Source organism: Hyperolius riggenbachi, chromosome 4 (genome assembly GCF_040937935.1).
Source record: "Hyperolius riggenbachi isolate aHypRig1 chromosome 4, aHypRig1.pri, whole genome shotgun sequence".
Taxonomy (NCBI): Eukaryota; Metazoa; Chordata; class Amphibia; order Anura; family Hyperoliidae; genus Hyperolius; species Hyperolius riggenbachi.
In genome coordinates, this window is record NC_090649.1 from 299,415,950 (window position 1) to 299,443,189 (window position 27,240).

The 27,240-nt window shown below is 42.1% G+C and overlaps 1 protein-coding gene across 3 annotated transcripts in view; it reads left to right on the top strand.

Annotated features, from left to right (window-relative positions):
- The window catches only part of TMEM200A (transmembrane protein 200A), a 205,724-nt gene that overhangs the window by 66,156 nt on the left and 112,328 nt on the right, over window positions 1-27,240 (top strand). The window contains exon 3 of one of the 3 annotated variants that reach the window (XM_068231542.1): window positions 16,628-16,793. The exons of the other annotated variants lie outside the window; for them this stretch is intronic. The gene's annotated coding sequence lies outside the window, so the exon portion shown is untranslated. The remainder of the gene's footprint in view (window positions 1-16,627; window positions 16,794-27,240) is intronic. 3 annotated transcript variants of the gene reach the window in all.

Sequence of the window (27,240 nt, forward strand, 5' to 3'; positions counted from 1 at the left end):
GCGGGTGATTGGGTGCCCGCAAGGGGCAGATTAGGGTCTGATCTGATAGGTAAAAGTGACAGGTGGTGATAGGGGGTGATTGATGGGTGATTGATGGGTAATTAGTGGGTGTTTAGAGAAGATAACAGATGTAAACGATACATTTGGGAGGTAATCTGACGGCGGGTTTGCGGGCGATCTAATGGTGTGGGTGGGTGATCAGATTGCCCGCAAGGGGCAGGTTAGGGGCTGATTGATGGGTGGCAGTGACAGGGGGTGATTGATGGGTGATAGGTGATTGGCAGGTGATTGACAGGTGATCAGTGGGTTATTACAGGGAAGAACAGATGTAATTAATGCACTGGCGAATTGATAAGGGGGGGTCTGAGGGCAATCTGAGCGTGTAGGCAGGTGATTGGGTGCCCGCAAGGGGCAGATTAGGGTCTGATCTGATAGGTAACAGTGACAGGTGGTGATAGGGGGTGATTGATGGGTGATTGATGGGTAATTAGTGGGTGTTTAGAGGAGAGAATAGATGTAAACAATGGATTTGGGAGGTGATCTGATGTCGGATCTGTGGGCGATCTATTGGTGTGGGGGGGTGATCAGATTGCCCGCAAGGGGCAGGTTAGGGGCTGATTGATGGGTGGCAGTGACAGGGGGTGATTGACGGGTGATTGACGGGTGATTGACAGGTGATTGACAGGTGATTGACAGGTGATCAGGGGGATAGATGCATACAGTAAACAGGGGGGGGTGGTCTGGGGGGGGGGTCTGGGGAGAATCTGAGGGGTGGGGGGTGATCAGGAGGGGGCAGGGAGCAGGGGGGGGGGATAAAAAAAAAATAGCGTTGACAGATAGTGACAGGGAGTGATTGATGGGTGATTAGGGGGGTGATTGGGTGCAAACAGGGGTCTGGGGGGTGGGCAGGGGGGGGTCTGATGGGTGCTGTGGGCGATCTGGGGCAGGGGAGGGAGAAATCAGTGTGCTTGGGTGCAGACTAGGGTGGCTGCAGCCTGCCCTGGTGGTCCCTCGGACACTGGGACCACCAGGGCAGGAGGCAGCCTGTATAATACACTTTGTAAACATTACAAAGTGTATTATACACTTTGTATGCGGCGATCGCGGGGTTAACATCCCGCCGGCGCTTCCGTATAGCCGGCGGGATGTTGCGGCGAGCGAGCGGTGACAGGCGCCGGCGGAGGATCGCGTCACGGATGACGCGATCGCTCCGCCCATGCCCTTAAATGGACCGCCGCCTCTGTGGGTGAGGCCGTCCTGCAGGGCTCCACTTCCCCGCCGCCCCTGTGTAGTGGGCGGTCGGGAAGTGGTTAAAATAGCTTTATTGCATTATACAATTAACTTAATCTATCATTTGTCATTTTAGTAGTGCATTAGCAACTTTGATATTTTGTATGTACTCAGATCTGCAGGATGTGCCTTTGACATCTTTTATTCTAAGCTGCATTAGCAAGACAGAATTAGACTTAACAGTGCATTTTCAGATGTCATATTTAAAAATATTTTGACTCGACATTCTTTTCACGGACGCTTTGATATCCAAACAAAAGTATGTCAGTCAGCACTACACTTCATAAGTGTTCATGCTGTTTTACTTTATTTATTAAAGTAGCAACATGCTTCCAGACATCTCTATGGCTTGCCCACAGTGTGATGAGATGATTTATGTAGCAGCTGGATAGGTCCATGTGAGGTCGTTGTCTATTGCATACAAACTCCTTCTGTCGTGTGCATATGGTGCTGTTATCTGTCAAGCTGTATTCCTGACTGCAGTTAAATGCGATAATACTCAAAAAGTATTGCGTTGTAATGTATGTGTGTGCACAGTTTGTTGCAGACATTCTTTGGCTGTTTTATTTACAAAGTAGCATTAGACAAACAAAACATTTGTATTCACAAGAAGTACAGAGCTATGTGAAATGAGTGTGACCCTCCTGTAGGAAAATCAGCCGTTTCCAAAGTTTGGATTGGCTTTATCAATCCCTTCTACTTCCAGATGGCAAGAAGTTGATAAACAAAGACCCTTAAAGGACCACTATCACAAAAATCTTAACATTTAAAATACATATAAACACATTCAAATAAGAAGTGTGTTTAGTCCTGAGTAAAATGAGCCATACATTACTTTTCTCCTATGCTGCTGTCACCAGTGGTGTATCTAAGGAGCCGTGGGTCCCGGTGCAGGTTTTACATGGGGCCCCCCCAAGAACTTTATACATAGCAATTGATACAGTGCACCAAAACTTGCCAAGGACAACCACAGTGTCAGAGGTGCAAGAAGGGGATTAGGAACAGTGTGTTAAGGATTACTACTATTCAAAGCATCTATAGAAGTGATTATTACCAGCACAGGACCAATAGAGAGCTAATACTGTGATAGAGGGTGGACCCTTCGGGGCCCCTCTGGCCCAAGGGCCCCGGTGCGGTCGCTACCTCTGCACCCCCTATTGCTACGCCCCTGGCTGTCACTTACAGTAAGTAGTAGAAATCTGTCATTACTCACAGGTTTTGGGCTAGTCTATCTCTCCATAGGGGATTCTCAGCATGGCCAGTGAACCCGACCCGAAGCTCGGGTACACAAAACCAGATACTTACTTAAAGAGAGGGAAGCCTCAGGATCCTATTGAGGCTTCCCTCTCTATTATGCTTTCCCCCGTCACTGAGCTCGCCTGCACATGTGCAGTAAAGCCAGAGCCATGGGCTCCATGCAACTGCACATAAGCAGAAGGGCTCGCGAGGCTATAGAGCAGCCATTAATGCGGAAGTGAAACTGTACGGCCCCAATTCAGAGGAGGGTCGCGCTCTGAAACGGGGGGCTGGGGACAAGAGAGGGAAGCCTCAGTAGGATCCTAAGGTTTCCCTCTCTGCAGGGTAAGAACTTCTTTCGAACCCAAGCTTCAGCTCGGGTTCACTTTTATTCTTTATAAAGACCCTACCTGAAAAATACTAATACAAAGATGCTGGCCAGCCACCCTGCTCACCGTACACTTTTTTTGGCAGTTGGAGAGAGCAACTGCCATTCACTAAGTGTTTTTGAAAAAAAAAAATTCTGAGAATTCCCCATGAGGAGATGAGCTAGTCCAAAGCTTGTCGGTTCTGCCAGATTTCTACTACTTCTTGTAAATGACAGCAACATAGGAAAAAAGTAATGTATGGCTCATTTTACTCTGGGAGAAATGCACTTCTTAGGACAACAGTAATGTATGGCTCATTTTACTCTGGGAGAAATGCACTTCTTATCTGTATATGTTTACTGGGTTATCTGTATATGTTTGCTGGGTTCCACGGATGCAGACGAAAGAGGATGCCACTTCTCCAGATAAGGCACACAAAAGCTCACCTAGCCTTTGCAAATGCTCATCTGGACAAAGAAGAAGACTTTTGCGGCTTGATTCACAAAGCGGTGCTAACTGTTAGCACGCCTGTGAAAACCCCCTTAGCACGTCTAAACGAGCTTTTCGCGCGCAAATCTTTATGCGCGTAAAAGTTTACGTGCGTACTGCACAGAGCACAGGGCGCTCCTCGCAAAGTGCCTATTAAAGCCTATGGGACTTAGCGCGCGCATAGGACTTTGCGTGCGTAAAACTTTACGCGCAAAACTTTGCACGCGATCTGATTGAGAAATCCGGTGCTAACCTACTTAGCACCCTGGTTAGCAAGTCTAAAGACTTTAGACGTGCTAAGTAGGTTAGCACAGCTTTGTGAAACAAGCCCTTGGTTTTCTGTGTTATAGTCAGATGAAACAAAAATTGAATTGTTTGGTCACAATGATGTTTCCTTCATTTGGCTTAAAAAGGAGAACCATTCAACCCAAAGAACACCATCCCCACTGTCAATCATGGTGGTGGAAACCTAATGGTTTGGGTTTTTTTTTCAGCCAATGAACTAGGGAACCTAATCACAGTAAATGGCACCATGAAAAAAGAGCAATACATGAGGATTCTCATGACAACATCAGGCAGTCTGCAGAGAAACTTGGACTTAGGCACCAGTGGACATTTCAGCATGACAATGGGCTTGATTCACAAAGCAGTGCTAATGCATAGCACGTGCTATGCATTTAGCACGCAATGTGATGCATGTGAAGGTTTGCGCGCGTAAAGATCTACGCGTGCGCGCACAGCCAAAGGTTGTCACGCGGTAATGGGCGCACTTTGCCGAGTTAGCAAGCACGTAACCACGTTCTAACCTTTACACGCGCAAACCTTCGCACACGTCACATTGTGTGCTAAATGCATAGCACGGTCGTGCTATGCATTAGCACTGCTTTGTGAATCTAGCAAAAGTGGTGAACAAATGGTCAGCAGACAACAACATTAACATTTTGGAGTTGCCCAGCCAGAGTCCTGACTTGAATCCAATTGAGAATCTGTGGAGGGAGCTAAAGATCCGGGTGATGACAAGAAGACCCTCCAACCTGAAAGATTCGGAGTTCATTGCTAAAAACGAATGGGCACAAATACCTGTGGAGACATGCAAAAAGCTGGTCTGCAATTATAGGAGGCGTTTGATTGCTGTAATAGCCAAGGCTTTTCTATATATCATTGAGAAGGGTATGAATAATTTTGGACTAGACACTTTTTGCTCAAATGTAAATAAAAGCTGAGAAATGTTTTCCCCCACAATAATGCCTCTTACATCGTCTTATTATCTTTTTGGAGACACATATGTCATTTCCTGTCAAAACATTACTTGCGGGTTGAATAAAAGTAATTTTAAGTCAAATTTTGCGAGAGGTATGAATAATTATGGGCAGCACTGTATTTATATATATGTGGGAATAGCAATTATAAAATATGCGTTTAAATTAGGATTTGACCTTTAATCTGTGTACCTTTCTAAGGGCACCACTAAGATTTTTTTACATGGTATGAATAACATAAGCCAAAAGTCCCCAGCTATTGCTGCACTACTCAGTTGTTATATTAGTATGCTAATTTGTATCATGAAAACATACATCAGAAATGAGGACAGCTGCACAGAGCTGGAAAGATCACAAAGCTAAAGTGTTATCTTCATAAACAGGCCATCTTAATCAATCACATGCACATTCATCTCTGTTAATTGGGCATGCATTTAAATGCCTAAATACAGTATTATGACTCGTTACAGCATAACTTTTTGTAAGAAATAAATGGTATCACAATGTAAAATGGGGTTAAAATGGCTGAATCGTCAACATTTATACTGTTCAAAAAACAGTAAAAAAACATCCCTGCACTCCTGCATATAAAAACATCATGAAAAGGGACCAATGGTAGTAGTGCTTTACCTGATAATGTAAAGCCTGGTACACAATTTTAATTGGCCAATTTTACTACTTCCATGTAGTATGAGGGTCACCAGATTTTAAATACTATGAATAGATTGTCCAGGTAAACTTGTACTACATGGAGGTGGTACAGTTGGTGGTATAGTGCACCTGGATCCACTATAATCACATATAAATTACACGTCAATTTAAATTGAGTTAAGAATCTTTTACTACAATATAAATTGGTACACATTAGGTTAGATCTGCACAATATGACCTCTGAAATTATAAATGTTGTTTCAACTTAGCAATGCTGCATAAACTACTAACAAATACACACATTAAAATGTATAATAGTTGTTATTGTGCAAATAATGCTATAATGCACTTTCTCAGCTATGAAAACCATCACACACACAGACACATACAGGGATTTTAAGTAGTGTTCCAAGAGTACCTCGAATACATCTTGTTTTAATGTTGCATCCTTGGGGAAGTTATCCAGCTAAACAGCAATCCAGCTCATGAAACCACCTACTTGTGGACACGTTCAAATGGGAAGCTTCAGACTGGAGCACTGACTACAAATGAAGGGGCCTATAACAGATATTGGGGCCGTTACTCTATGGAAATCCCAAAAGCTCCACATTAGGCCACACACACTTCTTGCAGATTAATCAGGAGCACCCAGTCTCTGGAGAGCCATTCCTCTCTTTTGGTAGTCAAATCCAAAGACAAACAAATGAGGTTCAGCCTATATAGGATCAATTTCCTTTACTGGCTCATTGCCAGAGATAACACAGTAACACAGTACAAGCAGACACCTTCTATATACACACTAAATTTACCTAAGGTAAGTGGATACATATGATCCATATCCCCATCCATCCATGAATGCAATGCACATGCCAGAGATGTAAAGTAACTCGCCCTAGTCTCCTCCAGATAGTTTACAGTTACCATCACCACAACAGGAAATAATACATGGAAATGGCACAAAGCAGGTGTAGGAAATCTGTACCCCCCCATCCAAGGCCCCCACACCCCCCACCTTCGGGTCCCAGGTGCTATCGCTAGTGCTATACCGCAGAGTTCTAGTTAGTTCATTAGTCCTGTGTCTTCATGAGCATTTAGGCTAATACTAACTGTGAAATGAAGTAATGAAGAAACTCATTTTTCAGTGGCAACACGTTGTACAACAGCAATTAGTGCAACAAGCTTACCAAGAGCAAATTAGCTTGCTCTTCATTTTTCAATGCCTTTTTAATGTCTCTATTTCCGTCAGGCTGCTTTTAGAGGTGTTGAATAAAATTAGATGGATACATTTTTATCCACTTTAATATGCAGTTGAGCAGAATGCTCAGCTTATGGGTGGTACTAGCTGCAAATGCAGCTTGCTTTGTCATTGTATCTACAGGCTGTGTTAAACCTGTAACGTCAGGCATGAGAAATGACTTCCCTTTTCTTCTATTATAAACAAACCGTTTCCAATAAATAATTATTTGAGCAACGGCTGCCATATTTTTCTTTATGTCAAACTTTGCCCTTAGTTTAAACATCTACTTGCATCTGTATAGCTCTGCTCTATTCATACTGTAATTTAAAAGTGTCTGGCTATTTTACGGGATCTGTTAATGAAGGCTTTTCTCTATTTGCTGTGGCTCTTCCACTCCAGCGATTCCTTGGTAATTACATATGAGAAAGTCCTTGCGGATATATCAGCTCACTATTTCAGGTTCTTATTGTACTAAAGCTAAAGCGGAACCTATCTTGGTGTGTTTGCATTTCATTTATAAGCAAAGAGAGAAGCAATACATTTATATTGAAAGTTTGTATACCAGGAGGTGGTGAAGTACATTAGCTAAACACAGAGCAGTGCATGCAAATAAGGATGTGATTTAATAAGTAGGACTCCAGTAAAGGTGCAGGTAAGAACTTCTAATGAGAAAAGCAGAGATAGCAAGTGAGGAGGTGGAGGAAGGAACGTGGAAGGGAATTAATTTATAAACAGCGTTTTATTGTTGAACAAGTCTTCATTTACATTTTTCAGGGTAGGAGAAGACAGATGTAAAAACTATTGCTGGTGTGTGACCCAGTATTTTAGTAATCTGTCTATTATATATAAACAATTAAGCATCAGTTTGTATTTCACAAAGTAGAGACTGTGCTTTTCTCCTGGCGTACTCAAATCACCAGAGCTGCAGCCACTAGGGCACGCTCTATAGCCAGTAGCAGTGTTAGGGACCTTGCCCATTGTCGCCTTGCTGAATAGGTGCTGGCTTACTGTACAGGAAGACATTCGGTCAGTATCAATCCATAAATATCACTTTAACAGCATCTGGTTCAAATGGTATCTAGCAATGATCAAATTTTTTTCCTAACATGTAATAATCTGATAATAATAATCTGAACATTTGTATAACGCTTTTCTCCTGTCGGACTCAAAGCGCTCAAGAGCTGCAGCCACTGGGACGCGCTCAAGAGGCCACCCTGCAGTGTTAGGGAGTCTTGCCTTGAACTCCTTACTGAATAGATACTTGACCTAGCCAGGATTTGAACCCTGGTCTCCCATGTCAAAGGCAGAGCCCTTAACCAGTACACTATCCAGCCACCACATACATGTACATTTCCTCTGACTTTTTATTTTCCAAGGCAAAGTTAAAAACCTATTTTTTACTCACTGGGGCTTCCTCCAGCCCCTTGTTGCCGTCTCAGTCCCTCGCCACAGCTCCGGTGGTCCTCGGTGTCCCCAGTGGCCACCCACAATGATGGCGACCCGTGCCTGTGCAAGCACTTGTGCCCTTGCGTCCACATCATTTGGCAAAGACTGCACCTGCACAGTACTTGTGCGCAGGTGCAGTATGTGCCAGAGGATATGGACGCGTGGACATGAGTGCCCGCACGGACACAGAAGAGCCAACCCCGCTGGCAGGTAGCCATCATTGCGGGCGGCCATCGGGGACACCGATGACAATCAGAGCTGCAGCAAGGGACTGAGACAGCTGTGAGGGGCTGGAGGAAGCCCCAGGTAAGTAAAAAAATGTATTTTGAACTTCGCCTTGGAAGTCCTTTAAGTAGGGATGTCAATGAGATGCATATTATTCTGAGTTGATGAGGATTATGCAAATGTTGTATGAAAATGTATGCAGCTTGAAAATGGACCATTCACGTTTTACTTCAGCAGGATTTGATTGGTTCATTTTCAAATTTGCATCAACTCGTAATTATTTGCTTCTCATTCTGTTTGTCATAGGGTGCTTTTCTTGCTGTATACCTCTAAATTATTTAGGTACACAGGAGATGACTAGGTCGCGGTGGCCAGATCTCAGTAGGACATACTAGGTTAGAGTTCTAATTTAGTTTATTAATGCACTTTGCAGGGCAAGTATATAAAAAGGGTACTTGTGTACACAACTATATTTATGCATTAATGCCTTGGCAGCAGATTGTCCTGAGGAAAACTTGTTGACAGTTCTAGCTTTGAGGAGGATCACTTGACCAGCTGTGCAGTCGCCAAAGGTCTGCACCACATATTATGTTCTTACTGCATCCTGTAGACATATGCTGTGTGTTGGTGAGCAAAGCTAATAAAATAATTTCTGTAGACTGTTAAACCAGCTTCTGCCTTCAAAAATAATATTTCCAGTTTCTGATCAGGAGGTTGTTCTAAACAGAGCTAAACAGACACCAGCTTTTCCATTCTTGTAACCTATACCAAACTTGACACATTGCCCATTAACCAGTTCACCCCCAAGGGTTTTTACTCTAACGGACCAGAGCAATTTTCACTTGTCAGTGCTCCTCCCTTTTATTCCCTAATAACTTTATTACTACTTATCACAAGAAAATGATCTATACCTCATTTTTTTCGACACCAATTAGGCTTTCTGTGGGTAGTACATTTTGCTAAGAATATTTTTTATTCTAAATGCGTTTTAATGAGAAAAAAAAAAAGAAATCATTATTTCTCAAGTTTTAGCCATTATAGTTTTAAAATTAAACATTCTCCTGTGGATAAAACAAACACATATTACTTGCCCAGTTGTCCCGATTATTAAACCATTTAAATTATGTCCCTATCACAATGTATGGCGACAATATATTATTTTGAAATATAGGTGTTATTTTTCTGGTTTTTTTTTTTTTGTTCTGGCCATAATTACCAGCCCCAATGTAATAAATTTAAATTAATTTTCCCCCATAAAATATAGATTAAAAAAAGCTGAGTCCATAAGGAAACTATTCATTTATTTATTTTAAGCTGAATTTTTTTTTACAAGTGTTTTTTTTTTTTTTTCGGGTGGGAGGGTTGTAAGTGTAATTTTATTAATGATGTGTATGTAATTGTGTATGTATGTATTTTGTATGTGTAATATACTTTTTGGCCACAAGATGGCGCTAGTGAACACTTCGTTATAGGAAGTGATCACTTTTTTTTTTTTTTTTTTACATTTTATTGAAAAGTAACAATTTCCTGTTCTTGTGAATGGACGTAGCCGCTGTTCGCGGTCACGTCCATTCACTCCAGGCACTGCGATTGGGTAGAGGACCATTCGGTCCTCTTCCCCAATCACTCAGCACAGGATCCCGGCGCAATCGGCGGCGGTAGCGGCGCGCACACGGCGATAGCGGCGGCGGGAACGCGCGACGTATTAAAACGTCATGTTGCTGTTAATAGGGTAAAGCATGACGTTTTAATACGTTAGGGTGTCATTAAATGGTTAAACATAAAACTGCAATGTAAGTAGTCTTACCACACTTTCTGCTGTGTATTTATTTTTTAGATGAGTTTGTAGAGTGTGAGAAAGCTTCTTGTGTTGTTGATTCTTCTTGTTTTTTGGGGGTTTTTTGGGTGGGGGAGCGGGGCATATACATGGACTTTAGGTGACCAGGGGGCACCTAATATAAATTAAGTATCTAAAAACTGTTTCAAAGGGGATGGTAAGTAGTGACATCCCTCCAAGTTGCACTGTATAAATAAAAATAATAATAAAGTAGTACAAATGCCAAATAACAAAATTGTTTTTACAGCACATAAATAACATGTTTTGTTAACTACAGTCCACTTCACCAGGTCAATTAAAGTGCCTTCTGGCCACAAGATGGCAGCATGAAAGCCTCTGTTACACTGTGGGGAGACAGACTCCCTTTCCCCATCCAATGATTTGCAAGCAAGCATTGTCAGGTGAGCATGGATTCACAGGGCTGGTCATAATCCTTTCTGCTCACCTTACATTAAGTTGGATTTTGCTTCAAAGCAGTGCAGGCTCAATGTCATGTTGGCAGGTGGGGGCATGGTTACAAAGGCAAATGTAGTACCTGGAATTACAGATTGTAAAGACATCTACAAGCGGTCTCTGCAGCCTCATGCCTCAAACCAGAATGGCAGAGCATGTGATAAGCCAGGATAGAATGCAACTTTAGGGCCATGTCACATGAGAGACTTATGGCCTGTTCACACTTTTGTACAGCACACAGCTCTGTGCTACCTTCTCAGCACTTATGTCCTGATATCTACTTCAGTAATGCAGCCCATGTGTGGTGTGGCACAGTGCCATGTAAAAAATGGACTGGACACATCTTCAAGCATTGGAAGTGGATGCCTCATTTAATTGTAAAGAGTCAGGCTGTGGTGCATCCCACACTCAGGTGCCCAGCAGTGATGTGGATGGGTCCTTAGTTACTGATTCTAGTCACCCTTACTCAAGGCTGGAGTTACTGTATACTTTGTGTGCCCCAAGGCCAAGTATGTTGTGGCTCCACCTTCATGTGCAGCAGCGCCCCTCCCATTCCATGCGTATCATTCATGTATGCAGCCGCTCTCTTTCATGAACAGCTCCCTTGAGCATCAGCTCTCTTTGTTATGTGTTGTGTCTATTCTCATCCTTCTCTTTCATATGGAGCAACTCCTCTTTTATGTCCAACTGCCCCCTTGGACTGCAGCTTCCCAAGACCCTGGCCTTTGTGGCCTTTCCAGAAATCTGGCCCTGCCCTTACTAAGGAGCTAAGCAGCTACTACTACTAATGTTATGTATTGCAGTAGCTTACAACTATTGCGAATGGCAGTATCTAGTTACTGCTTCTGTACTGCGTCATATTTGTAAGCAATAGCACTTGCATTGCATAACATAAGCAGCGACTGCTTAGCATCTTAGGAGTAGCAGCTAAGTCTCTCATGTGACATAGGCCAGGCTGTGCACTGCTTCAAGTGTGACACAAGTTCACTGTAAGGGCACATCTCCCAGCATGCGTGCTATTATAAAAATGTGAAACTTGCATTCAGCTCTTCCTTATAGTCTTCTAACATTGGATTATGGTAATCCCTCATGGTTACCCTGTGCAATAATAATGACAACCATAATTCCTAATAACTAATTTAGCAATATGAAAGAGACAAACGAACCACATACAGTATATGGTCTTGATGTAAAATCCGGCGCGGATTTTCTCTGCCCTTCAACAAAAAATAATTTACTCAAAGGCAAAGTGCAATCGTTTAAACACAAAATCCTAGTTATTTTTAGATGAGCCTGTCAGAATTGTTATGTGGTTTATGCACAAAATTCTTCCCTCTGTTGTAAAATACATGTGAAGACTGCTGTAAGAGATCCCATTGCTTTGTCCTATGGCATTAAGTATCAGTGTCTATTTTTAAAAGTCTGGACTGGGAATTATACTTCAAGCAAATATAATATCCAGACGGCTGACTGCTTAGCCTCTTGTGGTTTGTGAACTAAAAGAAATAATCTTCCTTCGTTTCTTACCAATATCACTGTTCTCTTCAGTATTTTCATTGTGCATAGTTTTTTGGGGAACTGTATTTTTTTATATCCAATGCATTAAACAAATCTTAAAGTGTAGCTGAACTCTTGCAAAAGACAGAAGGAAAACAGAGAGACCCTGTATATATTTAGAGCATTTAGGCTGGCTTATTCGCTATCATATTTGACTAATCACCACTGTAATTTGATCTCTCAGCTGTGTCAGCTGGCTGCCTCGGCAGAGCAGCTGTTTTGTAAGCACAGGCTGTTGACTCTGTTTCCGTAAAATAACACATTGAAATAACACATTGAAATGACACACTGCAGATTTATTGCAGGATTTGTATCAGCTGTAACAAAGAAATGATTTTTGCTTTGAAGGTTATTATGCTGTTGCTTGTCTTTTAAAGCAGAGAGGACGTTCTGAGTTCAGTTCCGCTTTAAGGTGTACTCAAAATGTGACATTATCTACCTTGTAAAGTAAACTGCGTGCTTACTTCAGTACTTTTTTTTACTGCCACTTGTTTCTGTAGCTGAATTCTGCTGTCTGTTATTTGGTTCCATCTTGCTGGTGATGTCAGCACTATGCATAGAACAGGTCTAATTCACCACTCCACTCACTTAATTTGCTCCACTCACATGGGGAAACAAAGACCACGGCTTCCATATCAGTCATCTAACAAAGTTCCTCACTGCCACCAATAATGCCAACACCCAGCTGAACTGCCGGTTCCTATGGCCAGCAAGAATATGATACAGCGATGGGCCCTCCTGGTTTGAATACCAGCCAGGGCTCTGTCTGCAAGAAGTTTGTATGTCCTCCCCGTGTCTGCATGGGTTTCCTCTGGGCACTCCAGTTTCCTCCCACATCCCAAAAACATACAGATAAGTTAATTGGCATCCCCCTAATGTAGCCCTAGATTATAATACATACACTACACAGATACATACATAGACATATGACTATGAGAGGGATTAGATTGTGAGCTCCTCTGAGGGACAGTTAGTGACAAGACAATATACTCTGTACAGCGCTGCGGAAGATGTCAGCACTATATAAATACTAAATAATAATAATACAGAGAAGTGTTTTCAATTTTATCTTCTGCAATCTTCTTTACAATATAAAGGAGGGTTGCCTATAAAGGAAGTCTACCTATTGGTAAAACTGCTCCAGTGTTCCTCTTACTGATGAGGGAAATTTGGGCGCCTCTGTGTGCCTGGTACTTTGAATTCATTATTTGCTCCAGGCTCCCTTCCCTTTATTGTTTTTAAATTGCTTTTAATATTGTATGGACATGTCCCTCAAATAAAGTATCATTGCTTAATATAGAAGCATAGTCTTTTTTCTATAAAGGGTTATTGGGGTCATGGCCAGTTCAAGGGTCACTGGGGCCGGGCAATGGGCAAGCCATGCACACTTACCTGATTGCAATACTGCTTCCTGCTGCCAGCCGGCCGCTCATCTTCGCTGCATGCAAACACCAGCTGAATCCCCTTATATCATGCCGCCCGCACAAGTACTTGTGCAGCCTCGAGGAAGCCTACTCCCCATGCCCTGGTTATCTTCCTGCTGTGCACAAAGTTCCCGGGTCCCCTGCGTGGCTTTTGGCTGTATTGTATATTGTATTTCACTTGTCCAAGCAGTGCAGGGACAGGTTAAATACAATATACAAAATACAGCCAAAAGCCACGCAAGGGCCCCGGGAACTCCGTGCACAGCAGGAAGATAACCAGGGCGTGGGGAGTAGGCTTTCTCGAGGCTGCACAAGTACTTGTGCGGGCGGCATGATATGAGCTGGTGTTTGCTCGGAGCGAAGATGAGCGTCAGACTGGCAGCAGGAAGCAGTATTGCGATCAAGTATATGTGGTCATGTCAGGGCAGCTACAAAGAGCAGATGGGGAAGAAGACCTGGTACGGTCCATTGGGGCGGGGGCCCCTGCAGTGGTCGGGGGCCCTGGGGCAATTACCCCCTTTGCCTTAATGGTAGCACCGGCCCTGATTGGGGTTTCCTTTTCGTGTTTTGGTGCCTGGTAATTTGGGTGCCGCCAAGACAACAATGTTATTTGTTAGTATAGCGTATACTTTAAGCACGGGTGGGGCAGGATGTAGCTGAACTGTGGAAGACGACGGAAGATGATAAATAGTGGTGGGAGAATGACGCAAATAGCAGTGGTGTTAGGCTGGGCAAATGGTCAGTAGGAGTTGGTAGTAGGTAGGTTTGCACTAGGAGTGGGTAGAGGGAGGGTTAGTGTAAGAGGAAGGTTAGGCAAAACGATAGTTGAATATTGGTAAAATTACCATTAATCTATTACATCTATCAGCCAGCGCACAATAATAGAATATCGGTAATATTACCAACAATGTAAAAGTGGCTTACCCAGTCACCCATATTACCAGGCGCCCATTTTCAGTGTACGCCTTCCTACATGGTGAGATGTGGGATAAGGGAGAGTTTCCACTAGGAATTGCAAAATGCAAGGACAGTGCACTTGTACTGAATGGAACAGAGATGCTGCAGTATGCATTGGGCTCGATTCAGTAAACCGTGCTAAGTGTTAGCACGCCTGTGAAAAGCCCTATATCACACCTAAAGTTAGTTTAGGCATGATAAATTCACATCTAAAGACTTTAGGCGTGATAACTAGGGTGCTAACTGGGTTAGCACTCATTACTAAATTTACATCGCGCGCACAGTCCCACGCGCAAAACTTTGCACGCGCACCACGAAAACAGCACACCCGATGCGCCTATAAGGTCGCATTGGGTGCGACCTTAACGTCGCACCATGTGACATTAAAGTTTCACCTAATGCGACCTTATAGGCGCATCAACGCACCGTTTTTGTCGCACCGCGACGCAACATTTCGCGCACACCGCGATGTGCGCACGCAAAGTTTTCAGTGTGGGACTTTACGCGCGATGTAAATTTAGTAAACGGTGCTAACCCAGTTAGCACCCTAGTTATCACGCTCAAAGTCTTTAGGCGTGCTAACTGGGTTAGCACCGTTTACTGAATCAAGCCCATTGTGTTTGTGAGTCCAGAAATGCGCAGTAACATGGAAACAGTAATTAAAGAAGTATCCTTGCAATCGGCAAAACACAAGTGCTTCAGAAATCGTATCAAAGCATGTCTAGTAGGAGCGAGCCCTTACCAGCCAGTAATTACAGAGAATTACAGCAACTCAGCATGGTCCCTCATCACTGTTATTGCAAATAGGCATGGTACTGCCCATTCCAATATCAAGTTAAAACTTAAAGAAAATCAGATATCAGCATAGCATTGGATTTGACATTTTTTCCCAAGATCTCTGGCCTGTTATTCAGATTTTGTATTCTCTTTTCATTACTTTTGCCAGTGAAAAACTCCAGAGCATATTTGTCCTGAGAGCTATTATAGTGTGACCTGGAAAGCTATTGTTAGAAAATCTGGGAAGGTCAGAGAGTTTTCTCAGTATAAACATCATGTACTACTTTTGTTATGTCATCAGTTTAATTTCTCAACAACTTTGTAAGAATGTTTGGAGATGTATCCAACCTGACAGCACAGGTTAGGCTATTTTGTATGTTTCTCTTGCACATTTTTTTTAATACGCTGCATAAAAATAAGTGAACCTCAGTGGTTTAGATATGCCAATATTATCACATCGTCTAGGGCTCTAGGCATATTTTTATCTCAATCCAAGGTTCCTTGCATGATACGGTTTTGACATCTAAACACTACTTTGTTTAGCGGAAACCTTGTCTTGGTAAACATGGTATGTTTAATATGCTTTAAAATGAGGCTATGATGCAAAAACTATTTTTCCTTGGGAATTGGAGACTGGGCAATTATCTCAGATGACTTGATCTATTTTTCTGATATTGTGTGTTCAAGGTGCACACTGTACACTATATAACATCAACAGGGTCCCTGTCATAAGGGCCTGCGATGTAAGTACTGTGGACAACATGGTTTTTAATCTCTGTGTTTAGTAATAAAACTATTCTTAACTTGGAATACCATATCGAACACTTCATTTTGACTCTTTTTTTTTTTTTAAACAAATTTTATTTGAATTTCAACAATTTTGTATATAAGGTTACAAAGGCATCGCACAGTCTCCAGTACCCTTCAGTGACAAAGGAACAAATGACGTTTCAACATTAACATTTCAATATGATTCACGTCACTACTATAGCAGACTATGCAAAAGAGAAATTTGCATTCAAAAAGTATCTTTCTGATTCTTGTGGTGGTGGTGGTGGTCAACATTTGTGTGCTGTTTTAGATACATCTGGTCAATAGTGCTGATGAATCTTTGACATAACAACAGTAAAAGAGTAGAATTGGATAAGTGGCTGTGGTACATAATACAATTCATTCAGCAGAAAAATAACATTATTTGCGTACAAGAAAGTATCACAGCCTATTTCTAGATTCCACTTGCCTGGAATGACCACTATGATGACAAATTCCAAAATGTAAAATCCATGTGTACATATAAATATAAGAAGTACATTTGCCCACAAGTAAAATGAACTATAAAGTACTTTTTTTCTTATTTCCAGGTAGCTGTCACTTTGAACTAATACATTGCCTCATGTGGGATGTTTCTTTACTCTTTCAAGGCACTCCCTGAACTGCAGTGTGTCCAACTGCCAGAATAGTGTGCACACAAGCAAGCAGGATGGCATCTTTGTATAGAACCTTACCAGAGAGAGGTTTTGAAAATAATAAAGGAAATCTAGAAAATCTCAGTATACCACGAGGAGGTGAACTTGACCGAACCTGCTGGTAAGAAGTTGGGAGACATAAAAATAAACCTAACATTGAATAAGGCACGTTCTAGCAGCAATCAGGTTGAGAAATAAAATGGTAGAAAAAATAAATTTTTCAAGAGTTAAACTGATTGAAGCGTCAGAACAATTTGCTATCTTTGCTTTGCATATTCAGCTTGTGGGAGGATGTTACTTATGAGTGACCGCATGATTCTCAAAGTAGTGTGAACAATAAGGCTCAAACAATATTTCCCAGCATTACAATAGAGAACATGATGGTAGTGGCATAGGGCTGATGCAGAAACAAAGATGGGGTTGAGCAGGTAAACAGCCTGCTCATGTTCTTTTTCTGTACAGTTCACCATCTACCTCATCCATGTCCATTTCTCTACACAAGAGATGGGTGGGATCTTGTGTCAGTCACTATGCTAGAAAAAGCCACTGTGCAGGTCACCACCCACCTCATCCATGCCCACTTCTCTGCACAAGTTATGGGTGGGATCTTGTGTCAGTCACTATTCTACAACAACCCACTGTACAGGTCACCGCCAACATCCTCCATGCCCAGTTCTCTGCACAGGTTATGGGTGGGATCTTGTGTCAGTCACTATGTTAGAACAAATCACTGTACAGGTCACCACCCACCTCATCCATGCCCAGTTATCTGCACAAGTTATGGGTGGGATCTTGCGTCAGTCACTATGCTAGAACAACCTATTGCACAGGTCACCACCCAACTAATCAATGACCAGTTCTCTGCACAAGTTATAGGTGAGATCTTGGGTCAGTCACTATTCTAGAACGACCCACTGTACAGGTCACCACCCACCTCATCCATGTCCAGTTTTCTGCACAAGATATGGGTAGGATCTTGTGTTTCTCACTAAGCTAGAACAACCTACTACTGTAGACTTAGAAACCAAATTCTTGGTAAATAGAGGAGGTAGTGGTGGACTTACCTCCTCCAAGTAGACACATAACGACTGTAGTAAAGACAGTCAATATATTTTATTTATGAACTTCAACAATAACAACGGAGCAATAGCATTTGTGGTCAGTAGAAGAGCCAGGCACCTCTGTGCTCTGGCTCTTCTACTGACCACATATGCTATTGCTCCGTTTTTATTGCCTGATGAAGCGGGATCAAACCTGTGAAACGCGTTGCATATTTGGAGTTCATTAATAAAATATACTGACTGTCTTTACTACAGTCGTTGTGTGTCTACTTGGAGGAGGTAAGTCCACCACTACCTCCTCTATTTACCAAGAATTTGGTTTTTAAGCTCATTTAGCTTCCTTTTATCCTTTTGGCGCCTCTGTTCTCCTGCATAATATTGAGTCCACCCTGGGTGGAGGGTTGAACCCCCTTTTTCTCATCTACAGAGAGCGACTTCTTATTCCTGAGTGGGGTCAAGAAAATCTCCCCACCTGCCTTTACAGTGGTTGCCTAATGGCAACCCTGGTTTGTGAGTATTAATATTTACTCTATCTAGTAACCATTTACCAGTACATATTACACTATTGGGGTTCTTGGTGTTCCTTGTTTTTAATACTGTAGATTGTCACAGAAATTGTTATTTCAGACTCCACTTTCTGAACAGGATACTGTGATGAATAGCGGAAAAGCCGCCGCATGTTCTGACAGTAAGGCGGCTGATTCTGCGTCTGATGCGGCGGTTTGTCCGCGTCAGCATGCGTCTGGGTTGTCTGGAACTGGGGGTGCACATGGGAGGAATGGCGTGGGGGCCGCCGCGTGTTCTGACGGTAAGGCAGCGGATTCCACGTCCAGTGCGGCGGTTTCCCCGCAGCAACATGTGTCTGGGCTGTCTGGACCTAGTAGTGCACACAGATGGAGAGCTACGCGCGCGCGCGCTACAAGACAAGCTCTTTATACCAATAGGAGGAAGATCAGCTGATCAGGGCGGTCAGCTGATTCCTGTTCAGTCAGTGATTGGTTGATGGGAACTGGGCGGCGCTGTGGAGCGCTTTACTATATATATCTCCTGCTGTTCAGTTGCTGGTTGTCTGGCATTGCGAATGTCTACGTGTTAGCACTCAGACCTTAGTCAGATCCTTCAGTGTGGTGGAACCAGGAGGACCTGGGAATCCACACTTAGCCAGTTACTGTATATCATCTGTGTTATTCTCTAGCATAGTTCCAGGATGTTGAGATCACAGCCCTCACACCCCAGACTAGGAATACTGTATATCATCTGTGTTATTCTCTAGTATAGTTCCAGGGTGTTGAGATCACGGCCCTCACACCCCAGACTAGGAATACTGTATATCATCTGTGTTATTCTCTAGCATAGTTCCAGGGTGTTGAGATCACGGCCCTCACACCCCAGACTAGGAATACTGTATATCATCTGTGTTATTCTCTAGCATAGTTCCAGGGTGTTGAGATCACGGACCTCACACCTTAGACTAGGCCTTGTTCTGATATCTGTTATGACCTGTAGCGTTCCTGACTATTCTTCTGATCTCTGATTTGGTACTTTGCATATCTGATACTCTGTTGCTGACCCGGCCTGTCTGACCTTCTGGCTGTCACCCCCCGCAGGGTGTCCAGCCTTTCCGCAGGGGTCCCCTGCTCTACAGAGGGGACATTGCTCCTTATCAGTCAGGGACTCCCTCTCCAGGTGTCCTTGACTGCAGTAGAGTCTTCTCTACTTATTGGACCACCTGCTACCCCGGTGGTCCAAAGGTTACTGTTGCACCAAAACACTTACACACTCAGGTGTCTAGAGGTTAGACATATTTGATTATTGGCGATTCTGCAGATCCCCAATAATCAGGTATATCTGTATTCTTGGGGATACTGCAGATCGCCAAGAATCAGATTCTCTCTCTGGTTGCTGACACCTATCGTTACAGATACCAGGTGTCTTTTACCTGTGTGGATAGATGCTCAGATGCAGGTAAGCACTACAGTGCCAGATGTAATGTTTATAATTTACACTATACAATGCGAACATCTAGAATTTATTAACCTGAATTTTTATTTAGTCTGGCTTGAAGTATACCTAGTGTAACTAATAGCTATATAGGGAAAAAACATGTTTTAAAAATGTCACTGACATCTTCTTTGTATGGGTATGTATATAACATATTTTATGTTTTGCAGGAGGGTTTTTTTTGTCAGAGGAAGTTTTTTAAGGTGCAGCAGAGTTGCCTAACACAAATCAAACACATGCAATGAGCTAGACACAGTGTACCTAACCTTAGATCTCTGTCTCAGTGCATCAGTTTCTATGTGGGAGGTGTGATTTAATCCAATGATGAAGGCTGGTATTTCTACAATCCCCCAAAGCTTTAATGCTCAGCATTTGACTGATACAAGGAATGTAGGTCAATGCCAGCTGTTTGTGGAATATAGGTATTTACATGTTATCTCTCTTTTTTGTTGCCTGTTCCGTTTGGCTCTCACAAAGAATGCACAATTTGTGTTTCTTAGATGATTATTCCTGCAGCAGATTATAATTAAAACTAATTAGTGAAGTGTTGTAATAAAGGGTTTTTCAAAGAAAGCTGGAAGGTTGAGAAGCCACAGCAGTCTGAAATGCTGAAGGGAATCTATTGCATTTCTAAAAATTCTATTTTTACTGTGAATGTCATACTTTATTTATAGACAATTAGTCACAAATAGGCGTCTGTAGCAAATTGAATCTCCTCCCATAAATTACACTGATACGCCAGTGAAGTTTTATTCACCCAGAACGGATGTTAGTCTGGATACTTTGAGGCATATTTATAAAGCAGAAAACAGCTTTTTTTACACAATGCTCTGCCCTGCTGCACATTTTAACCACTTCACTTCCAAGGGTTTTTTCCCCTTAAAAACCAGAGCAATTTTCACATTTCAGTGCTGTGCCCATTCATCTGCCAATAATTTTATCACTACTTAGCACACTGAAATGATCCATAGCTTTTTTTGCCACTAATTAGGCTTTCTTTGAGTTGTACTTTTTGCTAAGTATTATTTTATTCTAACTGCATTTTAATGGGGATAATAAGAAAAAATGGAAACAAATTCATTATTTTGAGGTTTCTGGACATTATAGTTTTAAAATAAAACGTTCTACTGTGGATAAAGCCCACACATTTTATTTGCCCATTTGCCCCAGTTATTGCAACTTTATAATATTTCCCTAGTACAATGTATGGCACCAGTATTTTATTTGTAAATAAAGGTGCATTTTCTCAGTTTTGGGTCCATCCCTAATTACAAGCCCATAATTTTTAATATCTATGTCAAGAAGGTATATTTGTAACGATCTGCTCAGCTGTCTGCACGAGCAGACAGCTGTTTGTCCATTCTGTAGGTCTGAATGCTGCAGGTCTCTGGAACAGAGACCTGTCTTCGCTTTGCAAGTTTCAGAGTTGTTCTGCTGAGGAATTTGCATACACTTGTCATGCAAATTGCCTAGCTGCCTCCTTTGAAGGCTTGCAGTATAAATACCATGTTCTCCCAGAGTCCTTTGCTGGTCATGATGGTTTGTTCCTGCAAACAATCCTGGAGTGTCAGCCTTGCTGTCGTTTGCTAAGATTATCTTAGAGTAATTCCTGGGGACTGCACTAGGCATCCCTTCTAGTGCAGTCAGGTTGTATTATCTGTATTGCCTTGTTTTGTCTCTCCGTCTCGATTGTCTTGTCGCCAGCGGCGGTCGACAGGAAATCGTTCTATCTGTCTGAGAGTGTAGGCCAGAGCTGCGGTTGCTACTGGCTGATCCATCTGTTTGTCTGTCTGGATCGCATTCACTCTAGCGGTAGCAGCGGTGGTTCCTTCTGTATTCTGCCTCAGGGGTGCGAACCAGAGCAGCGGTTGCTACTGGCTGCTCCTTCTCTCTGTCTTGTCTTGTACGAACGCTTGCTGTAGGCTCTGTGAGGTAACCGTTTAGCAAGCGTTCGCGTTCTCTATTTCGTGTTTGGGTTGCATTGGTTAGTTAGGGTTGCACGCTTATCACTGGGCGCCTAATGCGCGGTGATCGTGCTTAAACGTGTTCGCTGTTGCGAATGCGTGCGGTGTTCGCTTTTAGCTAGCGTTTGTTATTTTCTTTGATGTCCTGATTGTTCTTGCTTGCTGTGCCTTTTGCTACTCTCATGTTTTGTCCTGCTCGGTCTTGTGTCGCTTTTGGCAATCGCCACTCTTGCGATTGCGTTCTTACTTTGTTTCTGTTGTTGTGTGTTCGCCGTCGCTTAATGGCGATCTTGCCCTGCATTGCTTCAACTCGTACAATTCCCATCTGGCGTCTGTGGCAATGCAGAGGCTGTGTTCGTCTGTACTTCACAGCTCCATCTGCCGGTGGGAATCTCCCTCTACAGGTGCATAGCACCATAGCTGGGTTCTCTCAATTTACACGCTTGTGGAGGATTTCCGTAGTGTCGGCGATCGTCCAGTGCGCTGACCATGGAAATAAATCCCCAATCGTTACAATATTACTGTTGATTTTTAAAAGTTCAATCCCTAAGGTAACTATTAATGTATTTTTTTAATTGTCAATTTTTTTATTTTTTTTAATGCAAACATTTTATTTGGGTTTTTATGGGAGAATGTAGGAGGTAAGGAGTTAATTTTAACCACTTGAGGACCTAGGGCTTTCTACCCCTTAAGGACCGGCCACTTTTTTTCCATTCAGACCACTGCAGCTTTCACGGTTTATTGCTCGCTCATACAACCTACCACCTAAATGAATTTTGGCTCCTTTTCTTGTCACTAATAAAGCTTTCTTTTGGTGCTATTTGATTGCTCCTGCGATTTTTACTTTTTATTATATTCATCAAAAAAGACATGAATTTTGGCAAAAAAATGATTTTTTTAACTTTCTGTGCTGACATTTTTCAAATAAAGTAAAATTTCTGTATACATGCAGCGCGAAAAATGTGGACAAACATGTTTTTGATAAAAAAAAACCCCATTCAGTGTATATTTATTGGTTTGGGTAAAAGTTATAGCGTTTACAAACTATGGTGCAAAAAGTGAATTTTCCCATTTTCAAGCATCTCTGACTTTTCTGACCCCCTGTCATGTTTCATGAGGGGCTAGAATTCCAGGATAGTATAAATACCCCCCAAATGACCCCATTTTGGAAAGAAGACATCCCAAAGTATTCACTGAGAGGCATAGTGAGTTCATAGAAGATATTATTTTTTGTCACAAGTAAGCGGAAAATGACACTTTGTGAGAAAAAAAAAAAAGTTTCCATTTCTTCTAACTTGCGACAAAAAAAAAAATGAAATCTGCCACGGACTCACCATGCCCCTCTCTGAATACCTTGAAGGGTCTACTTTCCAAAATGGGATCTTTTGTGGGGTGTGTTTACTGTCCTGACATTTTGGGGGTTGCTAAATTGTAAGCACCCCTGTAAAGCCTAAAGGTGCTCATTGGACTTTGGACCCCTTAGCGCAGTTAGGCTGCAAAAAAGTGCCACACATGTGGTATTGCCGTACTCAGGAGAAGTAGTATAATGTGTTTTGGGGTGTATTTTTACACATACCCATGCTGGGTGGGAGAAATATCTCTGTAAATGACAATTTGTTAATTTTTTTTACACACAATTGTCCATTTACAGAGATATTTCTCCCACTCAGCATGGGTATGTGTAAAAATACACCACAAAACACATTATACTACTTCTTCTGAGTACGGCGATACCACATGTGTGGCACTTTTTTGCACCCTAACTGCGCTAAAGGGCCCAAAGTCCAATGAGTACCTTTAGGATTTCACAGGTCATTTTAAGAAATTTCGTTTCAAGACTACTCCTCACGGTTTAGGGCCCCTAAAATGCCAGGGCAGTATAGGAACCCCACAAATTACCCCATTTTAGAAAGAAGACACCCCAAGGTATTCCGTTAGTAGTATGGCGAGTTCATAGAAGATTTTATTTTTTGTCACAAGTTAGCGGAAAATGACACTTTGTGAAAAAACACAATTAAAATCAATTTCCGCTAACTTTTGACAAAAAATAAAATCTTCTATGAACTCACCATACTCCTAACGGAATACCTTGGGGTGTCTTCTTTCTAAAATGGGGTCATTTGTGGGGTTCCTATACTGCCCTGGCATTTTAGGGGCCCTAAACCGTGAGGAGTAGTCTTGAAACGAAATTTCTCAAAATGACCTGTGAAATCCTAAAGGTACTCATTGGACTTTTGGCCCTTTAGCGCAGTTAGGGTGCAAAAAAGTGCCACACATGTGGTATCGCCATACTCGGGAGAAGTAGTACAATGTGTTTTGACACAATGACAAAGGCTATGACATTGTGGGAATAACCGAGACATGGATGGATGAAAGCCATGACTGGATAGCTAATTTAAAAGGATACAATGTGTTTAGGAGGGATAGAACAGGGAAAAAAGGTGGAGGGGTTTGTCTTTTTGTTAAGAATTCTCTTACAGCTGTCCTCAACGATGAGATGGAGAAAGATTGCGAAGATGTGGAGTCCGTTTGGGTAAATATTCATGGTGGAAATAAAAGTTGCCAATTGCTTATTGGGGTATGCTACAGGCCACCTCTTATTAATGAAGCTGCAGAACTGCGATTACTACAGCAGATTGAAAAAGCTGCAGGTAAAAATGAGGTCATAATTATGGGCGACTTCAACTTTCCAGACATTGACTGGAGTATTGAGGCTACCCATTCTGGTAAAAGCAGCAGATTTCTGGCAGCACTACAGGACAATTACTTGACTCAAATGGTAACTGAACCAACTAGGGGGAATGCGTTACTGGATCTGATCATTTCTAATAGACCAGATAATGTATCAAATGTGCAGGTTCAAGAACATTTGGGAAATAGTGATCACAACATGATAACGTTTGAGCTGGTGACTGATAGGCCACGGGGCAGCGGGACCACTAAAACTATGAACTTTAGAAAAGCAAAGTTCACTCAAATTAGGCAGGCACTAAGTTTGGTGAACTGGGATAATGTACTACAAGGGGAAGACACTGAAGGGAAATGGCAAGCTTTTAAACTTATACTCAATCAATACTGTAGTATGTATATCCCATATGGAAACAAAATGTCTAGGAATAAAAAAAGGCCTCTATGGATGAATAGAAAGGTTAAAGATAAAATGAAGAGGAAAAAGAATGCCTATAAGGTCTTAAAACAGGAGGGGACAGAGGCTGCACTAAGCAATTATAAGAAGTGCAATAAAAATTGTAAAAAAGAAATTAGGCAGGCAAAGATTGAAGCTGAAAAACAAATCGCTAAGGATATCAAATCTAACCCAAAAAAGTTTTACAAGTACATTAACTCTAAAAAAAGAAAGGTTGACTGTATAGGACTCCTAAAGGATGAGGATGGGAACTCAATGGTGGATGACCAAGGTAAGGCAGAGTTATTAAATGCTTTCTTTGCTTCTGTCTTCACAAAAGAAACAGCACTGTTGCAAACTACAGAGGCGGAAGAGTCTCAATCTTCTAACTGTAATATTAAATACTTAACGCAGGAAGAAGTGAAGGCAAGACTAAATAAATTAAAAATAGACAAGGCACCTGGCCCGGATGGCATGCATCCTCGGGTCCTAAGGGAATTAAGTTCAGTTATAGATAAACCCCTTTATCTTATCTTTTGTGACTCTCTTGCAACTGGCAGAGTCCCAGTGGATTGGCGTACAGCCCACGTTTTCCCATTATTTAAGAAGGGCAAAAAATCTGATCCAGGAAATTATAGACCTGTAAGTTTAACATCAGTTGTATGCAAACTATTTGAGGGGTTACTAAGAGATACTATACATGACTTCATAGTAGAAAATAATCTTATTTCTCAGCATCAACATGGGTTTACTAAAGACAGGTCCTGTTTGACTAACATGCTCAGCTTTTATGAGGTAGTGAATGCTAATATGGATATTGGGAATGCTGTAGATGTGATATACTTGGACTTTGCAAAGGCCTTCGACACTGTTCCCCACAAAAGTCTGGTGCAAAAGTTGAGGATGCAAGGACTGGGGAAGAGTCTGTGTTCATGGATAGGGAACTGGCTAATGGACAGAAAACAAAGAGTTGTGGTCAATGGATCATACTCAAAATGGGAGACTGTTAGCAGTGGGGTCCCACAGGGGTCTGTTCTGGGTCCAGTGCTCTTCAATTTATTTATTAATGACCTAGTAGATGCAGTAGTGAGCAATGTTGCTATTTTTGCAGATGATACAAAATTGTGCAGAATCATTAACTCTCAGGAAGATAGTGTCATATTGCAACAGGATCTGGATAGGATGGCTATATGGGCACATACATGGCAGATGAAATTCAATGTTGACAAATGTAAGGTCATGCATTTTGGACGTACTAATGGTCTAGCACCATACAAAATAAATGGGATACAGTTGGGGACATCAAACTTGGAGAAGGACTTAGGAGTACTCATTGACAACAAGTTAAATAATCGTACTCAATGCCAAGCAGCTGCAGCTAAAGCTAACAAAATTTTGGGATGCATTAAAAGGGAAATAAAAACTCGAGATGCTAGCATAATATTGCCCCTGTTTAACTCTCTAGTAAGGCCACATCTGGAATATGGAATTCAGTTCTGGGCACCACATTACAAAAAAGATATTGCAGTTTTAGAGCAGGTGCAGAGACGAGCAACAAAATTGATGCGTGGGATGGAAGGTCTCACTTATCGAGAAAGGTTAGATAAACTGGGTTTATTTAGTCTAGAGAAAAGACGCCTTAGAGGGGATCTAATTAACATGTATAAATACATCAGAGGGCAATATAATACCTTGGCGGATGAGCTTTTTGTCCCTAGGCCTTCTCAAAGGACTAGAGGACATGATCTGCGCATGGAGGAAAAATGTTTTAGCCATTTATTTAGGAAAGGGTTCTTTACAGTAAGAGTGATTAAGATGTGGAATGCATTGCCACAGGAAGTCGTTATGGCAAACTCTATACCTGCATTTAAAGGGGGCTTAGATGCTTTCCTTGCGTTGAAAGACATCCATGGCTACAATTACTAGGTAATGCCTAATGATGTTGATCCAGGGATTTTATCTGATTGCCATCTGGAGTCGGGAAGGAATTTTTCCCTTTAGGGGCTAATTGGACCATGCCTTGTAAGGGTTTTTTCGCCTTCCTCTGGATCAACAGGGATATGTGAGGGAGCAGGCTGGTGTTGTACTTTATACTGGTTGAACTCGATGGACGTATGTCTTTTCTCAACCAAAATAACTATGTAACTATGTAACTATGTTTTGGGGTGTATTTTTACACATACCCATGCTGGGTGGGAGAAATACCTCTGTAAATGGACAATTGTGTGTAAAAAAATCAAAAGATTGTCATTTACAGAGGTATTTCTCCCACCCAGCATGGGTATGTGTAAAAATACACCCCAAAACACATTGTACTACTTCTCCCGAGTACGGCGATACCACATGTGTGGCACTTTTTTGCACCCTAACTGCACTAAGGGGCCCAAAGTCCAATGAGTACCTTTAGGATTTCACAGG